The sequence below is a fragment of the Lepidothrix coronata genome, unplaced genomic scaffold, assembly GCF_001604755.1.
Source record: "Lepidothrix coronata isolate B3197 unplaced genomic scaffold, Lepidothrix_coronata-1.0 Scaffold22, whole genome shotgun sequence".
NCBI lineage: Eukaryota > Metazoa > Chordata > Aves > Passeriformes > Pipridae > Lepidothrix > Lepidothrix coronata.
The window spans coordinates 1,308,302-1,323,159 of record NW_016690202.1 but is presented as its reverse complement, the minus strand read 5'-3'; the positions used below and the strand labels follow the sequence as shown (position 1 = coordinate 1,323,159).

Genomic DNA, 14,858 nt, shown 5'->3' with positions numbered 1-14,858 from the left:
CTTTACACCTGCACGTATTCATACTAACACTAAATGATGTATAAAATATATGAGGCAAAGTAAAGTGCTTACCAAATGAAATTAGATAAGTAAAAAGAAAAAACTACTCTACTTCAGAATTTACAACTTATTTTCACCATGACAACTACCAGGACATATAGCATTACACACAAATCTAAATATATTTTGATATCACTAAGACAGTGATAAGATGGCCTTCTACAATGGAGTGACTACATCAGTGGACAAGGGAAGGGCTATGGATGTCAATCATCTGCACTTTTGTAAGGCCTTTGACACAGTCCTGAAAAACATCCTTCTCCCAAAATTTGAAGAGATGGTTTCAATGTGTGGACTGTTTGGTGGATAAGGAATTGGTTGGACAGTTGCATCCAGAGGGTAGTGGTCAATGGTTTGGAGTCCAAATGGACATCTGTGACAAGTGGTGTCCCTTAGAATTGGGACCAGTACTGTTTAATATCTTCATTGATGACACAGAGAATGCGATTGAGTGTACCCTCGGTAAATTTGCCCTTGACACCAAGTAGACACACCTGAAGGACGGTATGCCATCCAGGGGGACCTAGACAACCCTAGGTGTGGGCACATGGGAATCTTATGAGGTTTAACAAGGCAAAACGAAAGGTGCTGCACCTGGGTCGGGCAGCCTCTGGCATGAATGCAGGCTGGGTGATGAACAGATGGAGATCAGCCCTGTTGAGAAGGACTCAGGGGTGCTGGTGGATGAGAGGCTGGACATGACCCAGCAATGTTCACTCACAGCCCAGAAAGCCAATTGTATCCTGGGCTGCATCAAAAGCAGTGTGGGCAGCAGGTCAAGGGAGGGGATTCCACCCCTCTACTCTGCTCTGGTGAGACCCCACCTGGAGCACTGCATCCAGCTCTGGGCTTCCTAGACAGGAAGGACATGGACCTAATGGAGTCAGACTGGACAAGGGCCATGAAGATGATCAGAGGGATGGAGCACCTCTCCTATGAGAAAAGGCTGAGAAAATTGGGATTCAGCCTGGAGAAGAGAAGGCTCAGGGGAGACCTTATAGCTGCCTCTCAGTAGCTGAAGGGACCCTACAAGAAGGATGGAGAGGAACATTTACAAGAGCATGTAGTGATAGGACAAGGGGGAATGGCTTTAAGCTGAAAGAGAGCAAGTTTAGATTTGATATTAGAAGGAAATTCTTTACTGTGAGGTTATGAGGCACTGGAAAAGGTTGCCCAGAGAAGTTGTGGAATGACCCATCCCTGTCAGGGGATGGCAGGGAGGCTGGAACTAGATGATCTTTAATGCCTCTCCCAACCCAAACCATTTTATAATTCTGTAGTTGCCAGTTTAAATTTAGCTACATTTTAATGACAAATAGATTGTTGTATTCTTCAGGGAATGATGCCATCAAATTCCAAAGATATTAATTAGGAGGACTTAGAGTTGGATTTAACCTTTTAGGTTTTTTGACTCTCTTGTTTCTTCCCCTTTCCAAGATGTGAAAACACATACCCTTTGCCCTGCCTTACTTCCTTTTCAGAGGTACATTTTTAATACTTTTTTTTTCCAAAATAAATGAATTTTGGTTACTTATAGTCCAGAAAGTTTAATTTGGCTTTATTACAAAGGGGATGTGAACTCTGAAATATCTCTATTGCTTGGCAGGAAGAGCAGCTTTCAGTAGCAGCTGGTAGTTAAGGTTCCTTGAAGCTCAACTGACAGCAGATGTGGTGATCTCCTATGTTAGGTGTTGGAAGAAATGACAGAAAGGATGCAGAACAGATCAGAAATAGCAATATAGTTTCAGTGAAAGCTAAAGAAGAAGGAAGGTAGACCAAGGGAATCAATGCATATGCCAGTTCTCCATACAAAAGTCACTGTACCCTCAACACCAACTCATCTTTTCCTTCTAAATCATCAAGCTATAGGAGGTTGCACAGCTGTTCTCCTGATACAAATCTCTTCAACACAACGGTTATGAAAAGGTGACTGGCTTTTATTTACCTTTTTTTAATGGAATTTTTACATGAATTCTTTCTACTCTTTTGAATATCTACAATTACTTCTTCAGTCATACTTAGACTTTACTTGTCTTCAACCTTAGATATATTTTTCATTTACATCCAAATTAAGCATAAGCAAATACAAAGTGATGCATATTACCATAATGAAACCAGCACTTTAACTCTGGAAAGTTAAAGAGCCCATTAAAAAAAAAAAAAAAATCTTAGAAGCCTGGCAATCACTTTGATGAAGATTGACATTGAAAGGAAAATATAAAGGCTCTGACCACATTAATTAAAGACCAAAAAAAAAAAAAAAAAAAATCTTAGAAGCCTGGCAATCACTTTGATGAAGATTGACATTGAAAGGAAAATATAAAGGCTCTGACCACATTAATTAAAGACCAAAGAAGAACCAAATACAAGTTGTGGATGTGTGGTTAATGAACACACATCTGACCAGCATTGATATTCAATTTAGTCACAGTTCAGTATGTCACATAACTGTGACTTTCAACACATCACAGGTTAGGATTTTAATATGTAAAAGGTAGGTGAATACTACGACTAAAGCAAGTGGGTGTGTCAGTAAAAGTCAATCGTTCAGCTCTGAGATGCTGCTCTCCTGCACTGTCAGCACAAAAATCGTCCACTGCCCTATCTAAATATCTTCAATTTGTTTGATGAGGTGGCCTGCACGTTTGTGCTGGTTCCTCAGATGTGCTGCTCAAGACAAACCAGAGCACTTTGAAGGGCACATATGGTCTGGCACAGACATTACAGTTAGGTATGTAACTTCATAAATGAAGCTTACTTACACTTCTTTAATACTTCTGATAAAACTAGAGTTACAGTCTTTTCATGTCTTAACTACAGCTTTACTGAACAACAAGCTGTCTACACTCCGTGGAAACAGCATAGCTCTCTTTGTTACACTAGTTGGATAAATCATGATTTTGCCAGATTATTGGGGTAATTAGGAGTTTTTTCTGAAAAAGATGCTAAAATTTAGATGCCTCTAGAATTAGACCACTGTTTTGACACTTGACAATGAACATTTATAAAGATTATTTCTAAAAACTAATAGAAGTTATACACTTCATGTGTACAGGACCAATTGTGTTATAGAATCAGTCCCTGATGCATCACTGAAGTCCTTCGAAGCTGCTGTACAATTAGGTCATCCGTACTTTTCTGTAGCAACATAATAGAGCTACGTAAATTTTAGATTTCCTAAACATGTATAAACAAACAAAAGGTAATATATGAAACATACAAAAATATTTGTAACTTCAGCCAATTCATCTTTACACAAAAGCTTTGTTCTTTCCATTATCCACACAAGGACATGATGCTCTCTGTCTGAAGTCTCAATCAATTCAGTTGAAATACTATTAGTTATAGGAATATTGTTTAAAGAGGAGGGTAGTTTCCTCTTTGCCTTGCTAAGTCGTCAAAAAATGAATATATATTCTAAAAAATTACAATCTATATTTCCACATATAAAAAATAAGTCCCCTATTTTTGCCTATAAATAGTTGAAAAGGAAGCACAGCTTTAAATAAGAAAAAGCAATTCCGGAAAAAAACTCCTACCAGTTTCTTACTCTTCCCTTTCTTCTCTTCCTCTTTCAGCTTTCTCTTCTCAATCTCTCATAACCAGAAAGTATTTAGTATTCATTAAAGACAGTAATAGGACCTGAAACCAGAACTCCTCACTAATTAAACAGAATAGTAATTCATTTTTCCAGAAATATTCTGATTCTGAACAAAAAAGAAAACAAACTAACAAGAATGCCACAGTAACACAGTTTGACTATTAAAAATGTCCACTCAGGCGTGGCAAAAACATTAAGACTAATATCCTGCTGTTCTTAATTGGCTTAGACTGTAACCTTACCATGGACAAACACAGACTAACAAGAAGTAAGTGCCAAGTCCTCCTGGACCTGAGTAGCAATGTGAGAACTAAAGAAGCATAAGAAGTATCATTAGCAGGCAGATTCGTACCAGTTTTTTTCATCAGCGATACAGAAATTCATTCATTGATATGCAGTCAGTCCCAAGCTATGCTTAGGAGATAATCCTGTGTCCTAATAGTTGAATGAATAGTTTTCAACCACCCTTTCCACTTTGGCATCTTAATGCAGCCTTTACAAAAAAAATGCACACTACCCAATATAGGAATGGTACATTACACTAACTAAAGCTTTCATGAAAGAAGCTTAAGTTAATATAGAAAGTTAGAAAGAATTTTTCTTGCTAATCCATAACTAATATTTGCTTTTTTTTAAAAAAAAGTATCTATTCTTTGATGTGTTCTGGTACTTTCAGATTGTGCCAACACCAGTGGTGATGATCTCTTTTTGCTTATTTCTTTTCCCACACTATTGCTTACCATCACTCCAAAGTTATATTCACTGCAATAAAACCTACAAATTTTCAAGGCTGGGATTGTGTTGTCTTCGGTATGAACTTTTACGTTAGTTCATGTCGTACTTGCTTCCCCTTACAGTATATAAATGATGCTAAAAAAAATTAAAATTTCCCCCCACATACTGGGCTAAATTGACAGCGTTTTGGTACAGAAGTTGCTGCACCATGGGGGATGAGGTCAGGGTGGACACAAGAACAGCCCAGGACTGGGGCTGAATTAAAAAAAGAGACACAGGCAATGATACCTAAGCAGGTGCTGGAGCAAAGAGCTGCCCAAGCAGGAGCAGGCAGCAGACGTGGTATCAGGTGAGTGGATTGTGGCCCGTGGACGAACTGTGTTTAAAAAAAAAAAAAAAGGAACCACCATGGGCACTGACCTCCAACTGAAAGTTTTAGATTTCTCAGCATAAGTATTTTCCCCAACCAGTAAGACAAAAAGGTGGTGAATAAGCATGCCCAGTGAGATGAGGTGTTCCTACTCAGCTCATCTTTGATAGTTCCTAAGTTCTATTGTGTAGTGAAAATTCCATGACAATGAACATTTATGTCATTCATTTCATCAATTTCTATTTCCTCAATATAGATCTTGAAACTCCAGTGCATTATGCAGACTTACTGGCTTTGATGCACCTGGACTCCAAACACAGGACCGTTTTCAAGGTAAGTCCAACAAGATGTGTCTTGGAGATCCTCTTCTTGTTGCAAATAGAGCAAGATTTCAGCCATCAAATTTCAGTCTAAGAGTTTCAGAGGAAGATGATGCCCCCACATCCCAAAACAGGACAACATCCCTGTGCTCAGAACTGGAGTGCAACACTCCAAGTTCCCAATTTACAGTGGAGACTGGACAAAAATGTGCAGTCCTCAGCTCATTACAGCCACAGGCACAGTAGACCCTTCTACATAGCAGACTGGATTCTTAGCATACACTCTCTGGCAAACCCTTGCAGTAGGCATCATATATGTGTTTTTGCAAGTGGTAATTTTGCACACACTGAATTCTGAGTCTCTACAATAGCTGTCATCCCAGGTGATTTCTCTCCAGATCAGACAACATGAACACTGCACATGATTTCTCAGGCATTTGCTGATTATCCTCACATTTAGGATAGGACAAAAACTCTTTTGCTTTTTCAAAGTATTAGCACATCAAGCCTACAGCTTTCTCCCAATGTCCTGCTAGTCTTAAAAAATACTCTCCCCTAGCTTGTTTCTGAAGCTATAGCAAGCTTTTGTTAATCTAGGCAGCTTAAGGAGAGATCCCTGAAAAGAAATAAGAAGAGTGATTAAAAGTGCAGCCCTAGTCAAAACTACAGCATCCAAGTATAATCAATGTTGTTTAAGGAGTCCAAGTCAACAAGTTCTGCAAGCACAGTTCAAAGCAACAGAAAAACACAGAATTTTCCACATTCTTAAAAATGCTCTGAAGTCTGATAAAAACTGTATATGACAGTTCGAGGGCAAAGTATTGCATAACGCCAGTTTTCATTGTATGGAAATGGTTCTGAAATAAAATCTTTTTCTGGACAGTGACTAACAACTGCCATCTTAAAATTAAAATTATAAAATTCTTAAACAAACACACTGTGTACTTATGTAATGAGTACAATCAGATTTTGCTTTCTTACACACATACAATAACAACTTTCATGTCTCAAAACAAGCTTTGAGATAGGAAAAAAAGTACAAGTTACAACTGAGTAACCAGATGAAAATCTCTCCCATACCACCAATGGTTTATCTAGTTTTATACCTACATTCATAGACCTGCTTTTGCTGTTATGTTTTGGGGTTGAGTCAAGGTCAACAAAAGTTTAGGAAGTTGTTACTAAAAAGCTTGGTAAATTTTCTGTATGCAGTTAGCAGTTAATACATATACATGACTATTTATCTGTAAAGTTCAATGGCTTTACAGAATATGTTCTACGGCTACATAACACTGCACAGAGCATTGCCTTCAAAGCTTTTTAAAACTACTGTGTTCCCAATTATGAATCGGCTTTTAGTATTAGATTTTTAAGCACTTCTGAGTTACCATACCATCACAAATAATATCAGCAATTTTTCAGGATTTGAAGAGAGAAAAATTATCTAGAAACTTTCATTAAACCTGTAAGACTAAGTAAAAAATACATTTACCTTTGCCAGAAACATCATTATATAGTGTCCATTAGGTTTTCCAGGACATGAAGTTTTGATCAGCAGTTGAACTTGAAATCAGATATTGCCTAGTACTTAAGACACAAGGTACAGGAAGCCAGTAGGAAATAATTTAGGGATCTGCTCACAATTAAACCTCTACAAGATTAGATATTAGGAAAAATTACTTATGGAAAGGGTTATCAAGCATTGGTACAGGTTGCTGAGGGAAGTGGTGGAGTCTCCATCCCTGCAAGTGTTCAAAAAATGTGTGCATATGGCACTTGAGGTCACGTTTTAATGGTGAACATAGCGGTAGTTCTATGTTGATGGATGGACTTGATCTTAGAGGTCTTTTCCAACCTTAACAATTCTATGATTCATAGGTATGTAATCCTGTAAAACAGTCTGTTTGGTGAAAAATGAACCACTCTGTACACGCCAATCTCAACTAAGTGCTCAGGAAGCCCATACAGAAGACCTTCCAGAGAAGGAAGGGAAAGAAAAGAGACAGAGCAGTATTATACAAGTAGGTAGTGTAAGACAGGCACTGACAGCATTTAAAATGTATGGTCATCACATAAAATCGTAGGAGTTAGACTACCTTACCTTGGGAAATAAAGCTCTTGCTATTGAACAAATATCAAACATTGAGAAATGAGAAAGTTTATCTGAACTCACTTCTGTCTGAGCTTCCCATTCATAAGACACCCATGAAGGCTCTTGGTAAACTTTAGAAGAGTAGGACAGCACAGACACTACAGTTTCACAAATTTGGTAGTATCAACAGCATGGAAGCTGGGAGAGTTGTAAAGCTGGAGACAAATCGGTGCCCAGTACTTAAAATTAAAACTGGTACTGTAGAGCAAAGAAAAAAAACAACAAAACTTTTAAATTTTTGGTATAATGTTAGAGAACATGGAGTTGCTTACACTAAAGATTAATAAAGCTACCTGGAGGTTATGTATAGGGTAATGTTAACATGATTTTTTTTTAAAAAAGGAAGAAAAATGGATAAATACTGGATTTGCTCTCATTTCTGCAATTCTTTCGGGTTTTTTAAAATGTCTGTTCTCCAGTGCCTCCAGCTATCAGATGTTGCTCAAGTTCTGCAGGTAGGCAACCAGCTGAAGGAAACATCCACAGCAATAATTTATCACTGACCATGAAAGCTCCCCCAACAGCTGCAAGAAGGTCCATCTCTCTAAAGTTTTCCTTTTTTGTCCTTCCACACAACCTTGAGAAGCTCATTTTCATACCAGGAATCAAGTGAGAGCTTTGGGAGTCAGATGAGGTAACAAAAAGTATACTACCAAGGACAAGTACTCAGCTTTATCTTCATGCATCTCACTCCAGTCTATTAAGTTATTCCAGCGATATAGGTATATTCAGAATTTTTCCAGGTATCCAAGTGATTATCTCTCCAAATTGAGCAAGTAAGTGGATAAAGACACTTTTGAATAAACTTTTATCTTAAATTTGTTTTTAAATTACAAGATTGGAGAGCTTTTAACAACTTAGAAGCACTAAACTACTTTAGATTGAATTTTAGGATAGATATTTACCTATAGTGAAAATATTAAGAAATCATGATAGTAAAAACATTATACTTTAATACTGAATTTTGCTCTGTCCAAAAATTCTTGTCAGTGAAAATTTCTTCTATCTTTAGAACTAGACAATTATGCTTAAGATGTACAGCTATTTTCCACATCTAGCCACTAAAAATATTAACCAGAAGCAAACAAAAAAAATCAACCTAATATCAGGTTCTATTCTATGAACAAAGAACCCTGGAATGACATTTCTGAAAGAAGTCTAATGTTAACATTCCTGCAACAGCCCTTACATACAGTAAACTAAGCTAAGCTGCATCTGGAATAAGAAACAGGCAGGCAATATTAATCTACATCTAAAAATATTCATTCCTCTCCGTTCCACTGCACAGAAACCCAACTTTGCCCCACTTCCAACACATGCAGAAATGAGAGAAATGAAGCCTATACAAAACGATTTAGCAAATGAAGATATAATGTCGTTCATGCCTGACAGTAAAATAAATATAGAAGGGTCAAAAGCAATTAATAACCAGATTTTCTTGTTGGTTTCCCTGGTTCATTGATACTCTCTGTATAGAGCCGGTATTTTCTTTGCAATCTTCATCTAAAATCTCCCGTGCAATGGAGCTGTGTCAGTCAGATTACTCTAACAGAACTCATGCAAATATTTTAAGGGAGAATATTAAGTGGTTTAACTGTTCAGCTTGATTCTACTGTTAGTTCACACAGTACTTTAATACACAAGTCATGCTACAGCTAAGTTATAGTTTCCTGTCCTCCTGCACCACCAGTTTTCTTGAGTTTAAAAAATTAGATATTTTCTAGACATGGTCCTCAGGGACAGTATCTGTAGTCTTCAGACCCATTACAAGACCTACAGTTTTAAGGAAAAAAAACAACAGAAGAGGGAAAAAATAAAGAAACCCCTTACACAAGCAGAACAAGCACAGCTCTCCAAATATAGAAGCAGAGAGAGGAGAACCACAAAGTTGCTTTGAGATCCAGAAACATTGCTAGTGAGCCAGGATTTCGTGCACTGCTTTATAAGTTGGCCCAGCAGCGCCCTCCTTTTCAGGGGTACGGAGGAAGAGGATCAGGAGGAAGGCTCCAGATGGGATATAATTTTGAATTTACTGCAATCTCCAGAATGCAAACCTAATCCCAACCTGCATGTTTTCCTTGTCAGTTTCACAGACACATTCAAATTAATTTATCACTCTTTAAGATCTGAAGTTCAGTAGTTTCCTTTGCAAATCAATTTTCACCTTGTGATAAGGGCTGTTTATGCCACTCACAAATAACTAATTAGTCCAACTGATGCTGACTAAACAAGGTGAGAATTAAGCCAAATCACAGGGGGCCCCATAGGTGCTGTGGCTGAGACATAGATAAGGAAAAACAGCACCTGGCAAGTGGATAATGGTTCTTTGATGCTAATCATACTGTTTGGTGGGATATAGGGGTCATAAGACAGTAGTCGCAGGAGTGCCACTCAGAGCAACATATTCAGACAATTGACTGAAACCCCTTGCTGTGTCCTGACATGAAAGCATAAGACTGTCTGTAAACCAACACCCTCTGTTCTAAAGTTAGTTACATCAATTTAGTGGCTGTAATGAAATCCTTCAGCAGCACTGACAACTGTCATCATGCACAGCCATGCAGCATGAAGGAATGGAGAACAGAGGGTTGGCACTAGGACATGAAGCCACGCAGAGCACTGAAACTGTAAGAGTGGCAACCCTACGTCAGCTTTGGTTGCATAAAATATGGCAGAGTTCAATAAACAATGCAAACACAGTATTTTCTAATTTGACGTTGTGATTTTCCACGCTCCATCAAGTCTCATATTGCCTATGACAAGAATTTCTGTTCTAATGGCTGTATTTCACAGGTATGAAGCAACAGAGACAAAGCTGGGGCTTTTGACAATAGAGACAGATGAGAATTCTGGAACCTAAAAAGTAACAGAATAAATACAAAATCATAGAATCAATTATTCATGCGTTTCCATTAAGATAATCAGCAATTATATGATAAACAGTGACAGTATTTAAAAATTAGCCTAACTGCTGTTTTTCCAATCATCTTTGACTTTGAAAGGCAACCCTCAACTAATACTAGTCATAATTTTGTTATTCTAAACAATAGATCACTTAGCAACTTGTTCACAACAGAAAAAATAAGGAATACGTATCTTCCTTGTTTATTATGTTAATTTGGAACTTGTCTCAAACATATTTCTGTAGCAAAATAAGGTTTCCTTATATGGCACCACAATCTTTAGCAACTCCTCCTTGTTTCCTAGCAGTTTGGCTTTAAATTTCCATTTTGCTTCCCTGTAGGGCTTCATACAGAAACAATCACACCTCCTTATCACTCCTTGCCCCATCAACCAAGTCCACTTTATCTTTCTCCACATCTCCAAGTTACTAATTTTGTCATGCGTCCTCCAAGTGAAAAAGCCTTTCATTTTAGTGGGCCTGGCAGTTGGCATGCCTTTCATTTTCATCTTAAAACCTACTAACCACTTATTTAACATTAAGAAGCTGTCAGTTAACAGTCAGTTTTGAGAGCCTTTGCACTTAACCCTCAGAAATAAACACCCTGAAATAAACCATTAGCACAACCTGCATGTTGACTGCAGACACCTCAAAGCTGAAGTCATGCTTCCACCAGTACCTGTGGAAGTATCAGAACTTACATAAGTGAGCAGAATGAACTGGGCCAAATAAACATGCATTTCATCACTACCACCATTAACTCATCATCAAACAATTTGCAACCCCATCCAGAGCAGTACAGCTGCATGCTAAGTTTAAAAAAAAAAATCACTGGTCCACATCAAAATATGAGAATTGGATTCTTTAATTTGTATCAAGGAACTGAATTAAGACTCCTAGAAAGGTAAATAAATTAATTTTATATTCATAAATAACAAAACAATTTGAATCATCCCAGTGAGCATTGCAGGAACTATAAACCCTTTCAAATTCCCTTTGAGTATGCCAGCAAGTCCCTCCCTTGTGACAACTTACAGCCTAGTAAACTGAATTTTAGTTGCAGAGGTTGAACCTATATTGACCTGTAACTGGGAGTGACAGATCTGTTTCCCTGGTTGTTCACATCACACATACACCAAACACTCTGAGACACCCAAATACCACTCCTGACAGGCTTCCAGTTTGCTCATCAGATCACTGAAGGCATTCCTAGGATGGCTCAAAATCTTGTTTTTCCCAATGACATGCCTTGCACCATAAGGCAACTTCCCACTGTAGTGAGAGTACAACAATCATAAAGGGCACAATCCATTTTTAAACATACTAGTATGAACACATACTGTGCATGGAGCAAACAGTGCCCTGCATAGGCCGCTACAGAGGCTGACAGGGAAACGGGTACACAGGTCTTCATAGTAAACATCAGTGAAGGAATTGTGCCAAGTGCAGTGCCATAGGAATGGGCCCTAACAGGTGGAAAAGAAGGGCCATACCTGTACTAGGGTGTTTCACGGATAAGCAGTGGGTATCATCTACCTCAGCTTCAGCAAGGATTTCAACACTGTCTCTCACAACATCCTCATACACAAACTCAGGAAGTGTGGGCTGGATGAGCAGACAGTGAAGTGGATTGAGAACTGGCTAAACGGCAGATCCTAGAGGGTTGAAATCAGTGGCAGAGGGTCTAGTTGGAGGCCTGTCACTAAGGGTGTCCCCCAAGGTTCAATACTAGGCCAGTATTGTTTAACTTGTTCACCCATGACTTGGCTGAGGGGACAGATGCCTCCTCAGCAAGTTCCCTCCTGACATAAAGCTGGGAGGAGTGCCCGATACCCCAGAGGGCTGTGCTGCCCTTCAGAAGGACCTTGACAGGTTGGAGAGATGGGCAGAGAAGAACTGTCTGAAAGTCAACAAGGGCAAGTACAGGGTCCTGCACCTACAGAAGAATAACCCCAGGCATAAGCACAGGCTGGGGGCCAACCTGCTGGAAAGCAGCTCTGTGGAGAATGATGTGGGGGTCCTGGTGGACAACAAGCTGTCCATGAGCCAGCAACGAGGTCTTGTAGCCAAGAAGGCCAATGGTATCCCGCGGTGCATTAGGAAGAGCATTGCCACCAGGTCAAGGGAGCTCATCCTGCCCCTCTACTCAGCCCTGGTGAAGCCTCACCTGGAGTGCTGTGTCCAGTTCTGGGCTCCTCAGAACAAAAGAGACATGGAACTCCTGGGGTGGGTCCAGAAGAGAACTACAAAGATGATGAGAGGAACTGGAGCGTCTCTTGTAAGGAAAGACTGAGGGAGCTGGGCCTGTTCAGCCTTGAGAAGAGAGGACTGAGAGGGGACCTCATGAATGTATTCAAGTATTTGAAGGGAGGCTCCCAAGAGGATGGATCCAGGCTCTTCTTGGTGGTGCTGAGCAATAGGTCAAGAGGCAATGCGCAGAAACTGATGGACAGGAAGTTCCACCTAAATATTTTTTACTGTGTGGATGACCATGCACTGGAACAGACTGCCCAGACAGGTTTTGGAGTCTCCCTCACTGGAGATATTTAAGAACCACTTTGATGCAATCCTGTGCCATGTGCTCTAGGATGGCTCTACTTTAGCAGGGAGGTTGGACCAGATGACCCACTGTGGTGCCTTCCAACTTGACCCATTTTGTGATTACGTGATTCTGTGAACATGACTGTTCCCAAAACACAAGGGGTGTATCAGTACTATCATTGGGTATTGCTACTGAAATAATGCAAAGAAACATTTCTCCACTGACAGCTCATGTGCTTGCTTTGATTGTGCTGATAAAGACAAGTACAATGTGGTAATTGTACTAGAACTAGATTACCAATCACTTTGCAAACAATATTTCAAAATTTAAGTTATACTTAAGAAAGGCACATACTTCAGTTTTAACCTCAAGATAGGTGTCACTCCTTTACTCAGACAAAAACAAAAAAATCATGTCTCAGGAAACTGCTTCGCATTTTGACAAACTGAGCAACAAAATGGATACCATATAGTTTGTGCAGAAGTGTTGGCTCAAATGCCTGTGTGATAGATAAATCTGGAATTTTCTTACTTATTTCACATGGAATTGAATTGCTTACATTAGAGGTTTATACTTAATAACTCAATAAAAACATTCAGCAATAAATGCCTGCTACTAGTCAGGAAGCACCTAATCAAAGACCAGGAATCAGTGCTTGTTAAGAGTCAGTTATTTCAGCATGACCTTTTTTTATGAGCAGGAACAATTTTCCTTACACAGTACTTGAATGAACTGGTAGAGTTCAAAGCATTCAACACCTATGTGTGAACCAAGAACTAGAAAAGCCTCCCTCACCCACTCCTTTCCACAAATATCAGTACAAGCACTAGAGCTATTCTGTTCATGAAATGAACAGTGGCCAAAACTAAGTAGGTTCATTAGTTAGCTACAGAATGCTTGTATTGCAAAGTCAGTTTTAAATAAAGCTGCATTTAAAAACATTCTATAGGCTATGCTAAACACAACGTACTCTTGCAAAATTGGAGCACTTAGGTGCTCACATGTTTATGTCCAAAAGAGGCTTAACTGAAGCATCAAATACTAGTCCATATAGCAGAAACTGCCATTTTCCACTACTAAAAGATTTTGTGTTTAGAAACAGAATACACAGTATGATACATGAGTCCATAACCTCATCAATAGAATGCCATGAGCAGGAAGTACTAATACCATCCTTCACTGCAAAAATGTTTCCAGTGTCTATAAGCAAATAAAGAGGAACAGTTCTTTAAGAAGATGAACAGCATATATGTAAGATAAAATAATTTAGGGTTGTCTGAATCAGCAAAGTCTTGAGTTTGACAAAAACAATAGTCAGTGGCAGAAGTACCAAGACAAAAAGACAAGCAAGACGGTGGAACAGAAGGTAACCTTTACAAGATCTAGATTTCGATCCTATCTGTTAAGGTTGACTTAGTGCAAGGGATTTGAGGAGTACCATGTCCATCTCTGAGCAGTCAAGAGCAGCAGTATTCTTTAAATCTAGGATTTAAGGTTGTTACTAAGGAGCAGAAGAGAAGGACTCTTTTCATGGTAAGTAAAATTGTTCTTTGTAAGAACAATTGGGGGAAAGCAGATTGTCTTTCTTTGTCTGAGAACTCTATTTTAGAATAATACTAATTCTCAAATCCTGCCAACAATAAAAGTAAATGGAATATGTTAAAGGTCCCTACAACACTTAATCAATCCATCCCAGTAACAGAACTATTCTAGCTTTTGTTGCAACCTGATTTTAAAAACCATAATTAACGTGGACAAAAGTGGAAGATTTTTTTAAAATATCTATGTTACATTTAAGGTCACCAAATACATAATTATCAGTAAAAACTACTTCAGATCTTGAGTGGCCCATCAGGATCCATTGTAAGAAACATAGGCAGCACTTGCATTCAGATGTGAGATAAATCACAGAATCTAGCATTAAGTGCTCATGTTTCACAGAACTCAACCAAAAAGGATCATTATTTAATAATGTGCTTCAGCACTGGTGTCTTTTTCCCGAAAACTTCTCAAAGATCCTGAGAGTTTTACTATCATACATAGCTAGAAATGCTGCCATCTGAGCTGTGCAGTGCTTTTGAAGAACCATGACTACCTTGGACTCAAATCAGCAGGATACCACCTATTCCCAAGCACTGTCAATCATTTCCTCGTAGAAACTCAGTTCCTCCCTACG

At 38.8% G+C, this 14,858-nt stretch overlaps 1 protein-coding gene across 1 annotated transcript in view; it reads right to left on the bottom strand.

Annotated features, from left to right (window-relative positions):
* Window positions 1-14,858, bottom strand: part of HOMER1 (homer scaffolding protein 1) — a 91,949-nt gene that overhangs the window by 69,294 nt on the left and 7,797 nt on the right. The window lies entirely within an intron of this gene.